Source organism: Panthera leo, chromosome E3 (assembly GCF_018350215.1).
Source record: "Panthera leo isolate Ple1 chromosome E3, P.leo_Ple1_pat1.1, whole genome shotgun sequence".
NCBI lineage: Eukaryota > Metazoa > Chordata > Mammalia > Carnivora > Felidae > Panthera > Panthera leo.
In genome coordinates this window covers 25,697,113-25,708,315 of record NC_056694.1, presented here as the reverse complement: position 1 = coordinate 25,708,315, position 11,203 = coordinate 25,697,113, and positions in this window count along the sequence as shown.

The window sequence follows — 11,203 nt, the reverse complement described above, 5'->3', positions numbered from 1 at the left end:
CCTGTGAGCCTTTGCCAAGGTTTGGGCTTTACCCTGTGATTGACGGCCACCAGTAGACATTGCTCTCCAAACATAGAGTTACAGACACTATAACATCAAAGTCTAGGACAGATATTTTATAAGGGAGAAGAGTCTTCTTGGTGACACATTTGAGTCATGCTGGACTTGGTCCATGAGGCTTTTATGCCGGAGACAGAAGGCAGGGCAGGAGGACTATGTGCTGTCTGCCCATTTGCCTCCGGAGAAGCAGCTGTAGTCTGACCCCCTAATAGTAACCTCATATCCTGAGCGGTCAGGATGCTGCAAGCTCCCTTAGTATGAATACACTTCTCAAATTGAATTCCCACAGCAGGCAAACAAAACTATTGGATCATTGTTAGCTGTTGTGGGCAAAGTCAATTCAGTTGTGGTGAGAGATGGTTAGCAAGGGCAAGGAACTCAAGTGCTGGGCTAGAGGGAAGGTGAGCTCATCAGGAGGAGGCCTTGCATGCTTCCTCTGCACTTTTGGAAACCAAGAAACAAATAAGATTCATAAACTCCCTCTTAGATGAAAGATAGGATGCTTTTGGTGAAAGCTGTTTTGGATTTTGAATTTGATGAAACTTTAATACCCCAGAGAAGTCTAGGCTGTGGGAGGAGGAGAGTGTCACTGTATAAGGTTGTGCAGGTTGGGCACTGAGCAACCACCCCATTCATATTATAGCTAATGGGATTGGCAGCCTTTGGGGCAGTGCTGTGTTCAGTTGGAATGTTTTCATGTAGCAGCCCTTAGGTAGGTTCCTGGGAGAGGATTGAACCCTCATCTAATTACTTCTGGGTCTGAGAAGGATGCAAACCCTAGCATTCTAGTTCTTCACAAGGAAAGAACATAGAATTCCCCAAATGTTTGCAAAAGAGGGAATGTATTTATGCTTAGAAATTCTCTTCTTTATCAGTTATTAACCTGGTCAACTTTAAAGGAAAATGTACATTTTTGTATTTGAATAGGCAACATTTCTGTCTGGTTTAAAATTCAAAAGACATGAAAAGGTTTTCAGTGACCAACTTCCCTTCTCTCCTGTCCCCCAGACACACATTTGCTTTCCTTTGAGGTGGCAAGTGGTGTCAGCCTGTCTTATTCTTGGTCAATTATTTTATTTTTTTAATACTTTTTTTAAAAGTAATCTCTATACCCAATGTGGAGCTCAAACCCACAACTCTGAGATTAGGAGTTGCATAATCTTCTGACTGAGCCAGCCAGGCACCCCTATCCTTGGTTAATTCTTAAAAAAAATTTTTAAAAAAATGTTTATTTATTTTTGAGACAGAGACAGAGCATGAGCGGAGGAGGGGCAGAGAGAGAGAGGGAGACACAGAATCGGAGGCAGGCTCCAGGCTCTGAGCTATCAGCACAGAGGCCGACGCAGGGCTCGAACTCACCAGCCGTGAGATCATGACCCGCCGGAGCCAAAGTCGGATGCCCAACCAACTGAGCCACCCAGGTGCCCCTATCCTTGGTTAATTCTTAATCCTAATTCAAGACTTTGAGAAAATTTCCCAACCCACCTCCTCCCTGCAGCCTACCATCATTTTTGTCATTCATTTACCAATCCACAAGCCTTCCTTTGTCCTTCCTTCCTTCCTTCCTTCCTTCCTTCCTTCCTTCCCTCCCTCCCTCCCTCCTTCCCTCCTTCCCTCCTTCCCTCCTTCCTTCCTTCCTTCCTTCCTTCCTTCCTTCCTTCCTTCCTTCTTCTTCTTCTTTTCTTTCTTTCTTTCTTTCTTTCTTTCTTTCTTTCTTTCTTTCCTTTGTTCTTTCTGGATTCCAGAGGCTAAGGATTCATCCTCCTTCTTGCCCCCTATTGTTGTATTACTGATTAGTTAATTCTCCTTTGTTCCACCTTCTCCAGGTTCCTAATGATGAGGGAGCATGGGGCGGGCTGAGGACAAAGTGCAGGCTAGCAGTGCCCCCCCCTCCCCCCCACTGTGGAATATGTGCGGTATTCCTCAGGCACTCTTGGCTCCTCAAGGACAAAGGAAAGGAAAGAAAACAAATGGCTAACTCATAGAGATCACAGTTGTACAGGACATGAGTCTCCATCAGTTTGCAAATATCCTAGTAAATTACAAGAAACAAGCAATCTTATCAATAGCCTAATCTCCAGAAACCTGTAGACTCAGTTTCCTGGGCCCATCATCACCCCTCCATAGTGATATGGGAAACAAAGGCAAGAAGGAACACTTGAGACAAATACAGAGTATAACATTTCTCCAGGACCCCCCTCCCCTCCCAGCTTGCTAGAGGGAAAACCACCTTAGCTTGACAATAGCAAGGCCTCCAGTACCTTAGGAGTCCTCTTTAGCACATCAAAGTCCCTTTGGAGACCTCCCTTTTGACTTTACCTCCCCAACTTTATAGTATATAACAAGCCACTCCTCACAACCCCGTGGCTCTGGACCCCACAAACCCCGCATCACCCCAAAACCTCATCACCTAATAGCATTTCTAATGTGTCTAGTTCATATTCTTTTGTTTATATGTGTTCTTGTAAATGGGTAGTGTTTACAACAAGAAGACAACAGGGCTCCAAATGCTTGTGCTATGCTCCACATCAGCAAACCAAGATTTAAGATCTAACCTAATTGCAGTTTTAGTCTCCTGGAATTACCTGGTCAGCGCTAGTGAGCTGATGGGCCTGATAGACCTTCCCCCAAAGAAAGGTGACTTTGTCTGAAACAATCCACTCTTTGCCCTGCCTCCTTCTGCTTATAAAAATCTTCCATCTTGCATAGCTCCTCAGAGCTCCTTTCTGTCTGCTGGATGGGATGCAGCCTGATTCATGAATTGTAGAGTAAAGCCGATTAGATCTTCACATCATTCAGCTGCATTTTGTTTTTTAGCAGTAGCCATGTATTTTTTAAAAATTTAAGTAAACACTGAGTATCCATTCTGGGTTAGGCCTTGTGGTGGGTCTTGGGATGAAATTCAGAGCAGCATAAGACCGGCTGGTTCCTGCTCCAAAGGAGTCTCCAGAGTGATGAAGTTTTGGGGGTTATAGTGGGGTTTGGAGCTGATAGCCAAGAAAGAATTCTTGAAGATGTCTTTGATGCAAAAAGTGATTTTGTTAAAGCACGGGGACAGGACCTGTGGGCAGAAAGAGCTGCACTGGGATTGTGAAGAGTGGCTCCTTATATACTATGGGGCTGGAGGAGGTAAAGTCAAAAGGGAAGCTTCCAAAAAGATTTTCATATGCTAAAGACTCACAGATTACTGGAGGCCTAGCTATTATCAAGCTAAGGGTTTTTTTTTCCCTCTAGCAAAGCATTAACATTAAGACAGTAGGGAGTTCCTGGAGAAACCTTTTACTCTGTTTGCCTCAAGTATTTGTCAATGGGCTGCAGGTTATAAGGAAATTCAATTTATCTGCCATTTCCTTCTTGCCTTTGTTCAACACCACATCACTGTGAAGGGGAGGGTGATGTTGGGGCTCCAGGAAAAGGAGTCTGTAGGCTTCTGGAGATTAGGATATTCATAAGATTGCCTCTTTCTTGCAATTTACTAAGATATTTGTAAACTGATGGAGACTCTATCAGTTTAATCATTTGTTTTCTGTCCTTTCCTTTGTCCTTTGGCAGCCAGGAGTGCCTGAGGAATGTCACACACATCCCACCTGTGTGTGTGTGTGTGTGTGTGTGTGTGTGTGTGTGTGTGTGTGTGTTATGTGTATGCTGTTCCTGTACTTTGCCCTCCACTTGCCTTATGCTCCCTCATCAAGGTGTGGATCACTTGGGAGTTGTCCTTTGCTCTTTTTTCCTGCACAGATAACTTTCTGAGTGTTCTTCTTGCTCCTACATCTCCTGTTTCTCTTTCTGTCTGTTTTCCTGTTTCTGTCTTCCAGTCTCCCTTGTACCCCTTCTTACTTAATGCTTGCTCTGGGCTAGCCATTTTACATGTTGAATCTCATGACTCTTCTCCCCAGCTCTGGAAAGCAGGGGACCCAGGCTTGCTGGAGCTTTCCGAGGGATGTCTTTTCTCTCTGCAGGCCCCCAAAGAGACTCAACTCCTCAGTGCATTAGCAGTGATGCCATTTTTCCTGAAGACTTCATGGATGTGGGAAGGCAGTTCACATTGCACACCATTCCATAGAAACTTAAGCAGATTCCCCGTTAGATAACTGTGGTTTTGCCCACAAAGTTTTCTTCCCAGCAAGGAACTTGTCTCTCCACATCTGTATTCTCTTCTTCCCCCCTCTTCCATTTCAACCTTGCAGCCTCCAGAAGTCCCTCTGGCATCCCAGGGAATGCCACTCTCACCTTCAGTTAAGCATCCCCCATTAAGCAGGACAAAAACTGGAGATTAGCTGTAAAGGCCACCCTTTACAGAGGGCCTTTACAGCTAATCTGAGAGAGGTTAGGGGTAGAGGTGCAGATGATTTACTAAGGGGGAGGGGTAATAGGAACAGTCTGCCCCAGCAGGAAATGGCAGGTGGAGAGGGTGTCATGGCCTGCAGAGAGAACTCAAATCAATATTAAAACTGACCAGGAGCAGGCACACTTTTTATTATCACCAAGCATTGGCCAGAAATTTTAAACACTATCTGTGATAAAAAACTACTCCCCCTCCCCACATGCCACTGCCATCACAAGTTGGGTGCAGTTATAGCAAAATGTTTAAATTAGGAGTGGGACAGCCAGGTTTCAATCCCAGCTGTGGTTTAAGAGCTGTGTGATTTTGTGTGAGTTACTTCACCTCTCTGTACTTGGTTTTCCCACTTGTAAATTGTGGACTGTACAAAATCATGGCATGTTGGTAGGTTTATATGAGTTAATGTCTGCATTTGCTTGGAGCAGTTAACAAGCATTTAAAAAAATGTTGGCCATTCTTAGTGACAGGGAAATTATGAAAGACTTGGGTTGCGCAGGCAAAAAAGATGACTGGGTATCCTATCCGGTACACTCCTCAGGTTTATCTCTACCTTTCATGGCCTTTGAGCTATTTTGCAACTCTATAAGTTGCAGAAAACTGATAATAATGCAAATGATTCTTGTCCATAGAAATGCAAATGAATTTTGTCTCGTAGAATACAAGTGACTGTCATACTGTGCCTGTCCACCAGTTTTGCATCCAATAAGTAAATTCATTTCCTGGAATCCTGATTACCTATGTGTGTGTGTTCTTTGTCTTCTCCTTTAAACCAGTTGTAGCATATTTACGGTTCACTCCTTAACAAACGACTTAAATAAAATCTATGACGTGTTTATATTTATATGAGAGACATTATTTTGCCTGTTTTAGAAACATTATCCTTTAATGGTTTGTGCTATTTTTCTTCCATTTCATAAAGAAAACAACCACAGCTTAACTTTCCTCTTCTCATCCAAACTCCCCAAACAAAAGAAACTTCTTGAAGGACTGTGGTGGCTGTGTAATGTGTCGACTAGACTGAACCACATTTTCCAGAATCCTCTTTCCTCCATATTTCTGGGTAGGGTGGGCTACCAAAGAGATTCTTGTGGGGGTTGTGGTGGGCAGGAGTGAAACAGCTTGCCCACATTGCTGCTTATCTTCTGGCTCCCTTTCTTGGTGTGATGCAATGCTCGAGCCTGCAACCACTTCCCTCCCTGGCTCTTCCTTTATTTTTTCCTTTTCCTGGACAGGTGTGTGTGTTCACCTCCAAGGTAAGGTTACCAGAGTGACAGGCAATAGGACCTGATAGAGGTGCTTGTGGCTTATAGCCTGTTGTTTAATTTTTTTTTTTAATGTTTATTTTTGAGAGAGAGAGAGAGAGAGAGAGAGAGAGGGAGGAGAAGGAACACAGAGAGAGGGAGACACAGAATCTGAAGCAGGCTCCAGGCTCTGAGCTGTCAGCACAGAGCCCGATGTGGGGCTCAAGACCATGGACCGCGAAATCATGACCTAAGTCAAAGTCAGATGCTTAACTGACTGAACTATCCAGGTGCCCCATAGCCTGTTCTTAATTTTACTCCACCCATCCTCATTTTTTTTTTTAACATAAGAAGAAAAGAAGGAAAGAACTCAAAAGGTGTAAACATTTTATAGGTAGGAGGAGAATAAGAAATGGATTGAGAAAGAATAATCATAAAGATAGAAAATCAGGAGACTGTTTCTGCCCTCTCAAGTCTACCTGCAGTTGTGTTCTTCTGATTTCAAAGGACTTGCTAGACTTTTCTAATTATTGGATATTGCTCTGATATCTCAAATTCAACATACTTTGACAAAAAAAAAAAAGCTTTGACATCTGACTTTCCTATTTGTGTCAATGTGATGAAAAGCATGGTTTCTTTTCAGATAAATCTGAAGCCCGACTCCTTGCCAACAGTTATGCTTTGAGTTGCTGTCCTTGCAGGTTCAAAGACTCCTTTGTGATTATTCCTCCTTTAAGAATAAGCTGGCCTCCATCTTTTTTGCAGTGTTGGTGGGAATGCAAGCTGGTGCAGCCACTCTGGAAAACAGTATGGAGGTTCCTCAAAAAATTAAAAATAGAACTGCCCTACAATTCAGCAATGGCACTACTAGGTGTTTATCCAAGGGATACAGGTGTGCTGTTTTGAAGGGACATATGCACCCCATGTTTATAGTAGCACTGTCAATGATAACCAAAATATGGAAAGATCCCAAATGTCCATCGGTGGATGAATGGATAAAGAAGATGTGATACATATATACAATGGAGTATTACTTGGCAATCAAAAAGAATGAAATCTTGCCATTTGCAACTACGTGGGTGGAACTAGAGGGTATTATGCTAAGCGAAATTAGTCAGAAAGACAAATATCATATGACTTCACTCATATGAGGACTTTAAGAGACAAAACAGATGAACATGAGGGAAGGGAAACAAAAATAATATAAAAACAGAGAGGGGGACAAAACATAAGAGACTCTTAAATATGGAGAACAAACTGAAGGTTATGGGAGGGGTTGTGGGAGGTGGGATGAGGTAAATGGGTAAGGGGCATTAAGGAATCTACTCCTGAAATCATTGTTGCACTATATGCTAACTAATTTGGATGTAAATAAAACAATAAAAAAAAAAAGAATAAGCAGGCCTCCATATTCTCTCCCCCACCCGTCAGAAGCCTTCATTATTCTCATGGTCCAAAGTGTGAGTTAGAGATTCTGTTCACTGTTCACATTACACGCTGCACACAGTTTTACCACTGCATTTAAAATAGTTTATATGTAGTTATGGTTCTGTTATTTCATAAGTACTAGTTTGGATGAAGGAATATAAGATGCATATTAAATGTTTGTTGAACATAGATCTCTCTTCCCCTCTGTCTAACTATATGGAATATCCATATGCGTACCTACCTTCTATATCCACATCCACATCTCCGCTAATTTCTGTAGATCTTCTAGTGGTTCTGCTTCTCTGATGAGGCCCTAAATGAAACAAGCACCCCGTTCAAGGACGCAGGGCTGGCCAGTGGCAAAACCCAGGTCTGTGTGGCCTGTGTTTCCTGATTCTGCTGGTTTCTCCTTCCCTCTCTGCTCTCCTGTGTGTCAGCTCTACATGGGTGGGCTGACTTATTTTTCTATCTGTTGGCTTCTATATTCTTTGTCCCCAACTTGCTCTTCTTTCTTCTCCAGATTCCCTTTCCTTTTTCCTCACTGTTTTTGGTGTAAAAAGAAGAGATGCGTACCTGTTATGATTCATATGTTGACCGAATGACTTAAAAAAGTCTATTGGTGATTTAAAAATCAAGTGACATAAGAAGAAGAAACCCAATAAATTAAGTCAGCTTGCTTTTAAGTGGGGTGTGGCTCAGATTGTGTTTTTTTCCTTCTAAGGTCCTCAGTATTTTTTCCTTCTAAGGTCCTTCTAAGGCAAAGTTCTGCATCCTAGTGGATTTAGATCTACACTGCACAACTCCTGTTTTAGGTGAGTCTGATTTTTAGCCTGATGCAGTCTCGATTTCCAGATGTTAACATGATTGTGCTTCTACTAGGAATTGGTTCTCCCTTCTCTGACTGTCTAGCTTTCAGTCTTTTTTCAAGGTATTGGCAAATCTCTTCCTTACAATAGTTAATTTTGTAACCCAGATGTCTTCTGTCAGGGCCATACACCACCTTGCACCCAATTCCTAAGAGTTTAACCTCCCAGGTGCTTGTGAAATACCAACTGTTTACTGAAGAAGTTGTAGGGAGACCTACATTATACACCTCACATCACAAACTTATATTCCCTACTATTCTTCCTCCCAAGGCTACTTGCCCCTGGTAGTCACCACATTTTCCCTCTTCCTTCCCTACACAAACTCCCAGCCTACTCTGATTTCTGGAATCAGAATCCCAAGGGTGTAGGGTCTGGAAATAATAAATTTTAACAATTGTCCTTGATTATTTTTATGCACAGGAAAGTTTGAGAGCCATTACACTATGAGGCATAGTCCCAGCTTTGTCCAGGATCCTGGGCCCTTTTGCTACAGTTAAAAACTCAAGCTTTGAGGGGAGACTGGGTGGCTCAGTTGGTTAAGCGTCTGACTTTGGCTCAGGTCGTGATCTCGCAGTTTGTGAGTTCAAGCCCTGTGTTGGTCTCTGTGCTGACAGCTCAGAGCCTGGAACCTGCTTCAGATTCTGTGTCTCCCTTTCTTTCTACCCCTTCTCTGCTCATGCTCTGTCTCTCAAAAATAAATAAACATTAAAAAAAATTAACAAAACCCCCCAAAACTCAAGCCTTGAATTACAAAGTGCCCTAGTTTGAATAACAGCCCAGTTACTTTTTAGCTTTATGACTTCAGCAAATCATTTTAGCACTGTGAACCTGAGTTTACTCATCAGTAAAATGGAGTTAATGATAGTATCTCATTGAGTGATAAATGAAAATTCATTCACTCCTTTATTCACTCATGCATTCTTTCATTCACTTGACAAGTATTTATTGAGCATTTACTATGTACTAAAAACTGCTAGGCATTGGGGGATATAGAAGTGGAATACACACACATGCACACACACTCACTCTGCTTGCCCTCCTTGAGCTTATATTCTAGTGTAAGAGTTGGCACACTTTTTTAGTTAAGGGCAAAATGTTAAATATTTTATTTTTGTGGGCCGTGGGTGGTTTCTATCACATATTTTTTCTTGTTTCCCCCTCCTAAAACCCTTTAAAAATGTACAAATCATTCTTACTTCATGGACCAAACAAAGACAAGCCACAAGCTGAATTTGGCTGACTTCTATTGTAGTGGGTTCAGTAAAATAATAGCCATAAGTATTTTAGCAGACATATTGATGAGGTGAATTACATAGCATAGTTCCTGGACTGGAGTCTGGGCTTGGTAAATAGGTGTTTTATTAATGCCTGATGCCACTCTGCCCTGGTCAGTGTCTTCTGACAATGGGTGTCAGACCTGTTAGCTGTTCCGCCTTCTGGAAGTGACCAAGGCCTGCCAGCAGCTCTCTGCCTCTCCACAAGGTCAGAGGGGTGGCTGTAGGCATCCATTCTGCCTGTTGGACATGGCCATGCCTGGCAGGGTGGCTACTGATCTCCTGCCTGGCCTCTCCAGGACACACTTCCGCCAGTTCCTCTGCCTCCCAGGGAAAATAGCCGGAACCAGCTGGGATGACTCATGATACAGTGGCCACGCGGCTTGGTTCTCTGCAGGCCCACAGCCTCTTGGTGCCGGTTGAGGGGGTGGTGGAAGGGGAGAGGCCACTGCTCAAGATGTCCTCCCCTCACCAGGGTGGGGCAACCTGAGGACATCTCTCAGCTGCCGGAAGCTTTCTGGATTTGGAGTGCAGTGGTCTGGGGTTGCGTCAGGTTCCCTCACTGGGCAGTCAGCCATCAGCTCTCACATCCTGGGGAAAAGCAGGGACTGAGTCTGCCTTTGGCATTTGCAGAGCCCTTGAACTCCTGCTTTCACTGGATTGGCGTGTCCTGCCCTTGATATCATCCTGCTGTCTTTTATTACATGGCAAAAGCTGGCCTCGAGAAGACAAACTTTCCAAGTGTGGCTTGGGTGACTGCTTCCTAATCTGTCTCCTTGTCCCTGCCCTGAACCTACCCCTACCACCCATCCCCAGCCCTGAATCCATCTTCCACGCTATAGCCAGCATGTTTTTTCAAAGATGAAACTTTGATCTTGACCTTCCTGCATTAAAAACTCTTCAATGGCTCCTCATAACTTTTTGGATAAAGTTCAGTCCTCAGCTAGAATGTCTGTGATCCTGTTGTTCTTTTCTTCAGCCTAATCTCCCTTACTCTGCACCCAAATCATGCTGTATATACACCAGTTCCCTGAAATTCCATGCCTTCATGGCCCCATGGCTTTGTGCATTCTGCTATTTGCTTGGAATTCCCTCTCCCTCCTTGTCATCTGGAAAAAAACGTGTTCTTTTCAGTGCCACTCAGTTGTCACTTCTTCACGGAGCCTTCCCTGTTCTCCCAGCTGAATCCTTCTTTCCGTCTCTGAGTTCCCACTTACACAAATTTTAATCCTGTCTCCTGAGTGTAGGCAGGGTGCTTAAGAGTCTGAGATTGAATTCCAGCTCAATCTACTGCTAGCTGTGTGACCTTGGGTAAGTCACTTAACCTCTCTGAGCTCCAATCTCATTTGTAAAGTGGAGCTAATAATAGTACCTACCTTATAAGGTACGTCTGTTGTGAACATTGGGTGAGAAAATACATGTAAATATCATCATACTATGAATGGCCCATAGTAGATGCTCATTAAATTCATCAAAATCATCATTAGATGATACTGTGAGCTCTTTGATGATAGGGGCCATGGTTTATTCACCACTGGATAAACCTAACACAGTGCCTACCTTATATCAAGTGGTAAGTTACTTTTTTGAATGCCATTGAATGAAGGCCATGTAAAAAAACCAGTGTATCCTAAGTATCAAAATTTATATATATAAGGATGTTCATTGCAACATTCATTTGGAGAGTAAAATCCTGAAAACCACCAAAATCCCAGCAATAAATTATGGTACCTCCTTAATATAGAGAGTATTTTATAGTGATTAAAAACAATTGAGATTAGGGGTGCCAGGGTTACTTAGTCGGTTAAGTATCTGATTCTTGGTTTCGGTTCAGGTCATGATCTCAAGGTTTGTAAGATTGAGCCCTGTATAGGGCTTTGCACTGAGCATGGAGCCTGCTTAGGATTCTCTCTCTCCATCTCTCTCTCTCTTCTTTTCCCGCACTCACACTGTCTCTCAAAATAAGTAAATAAACATTAAAAAAAAAAAACC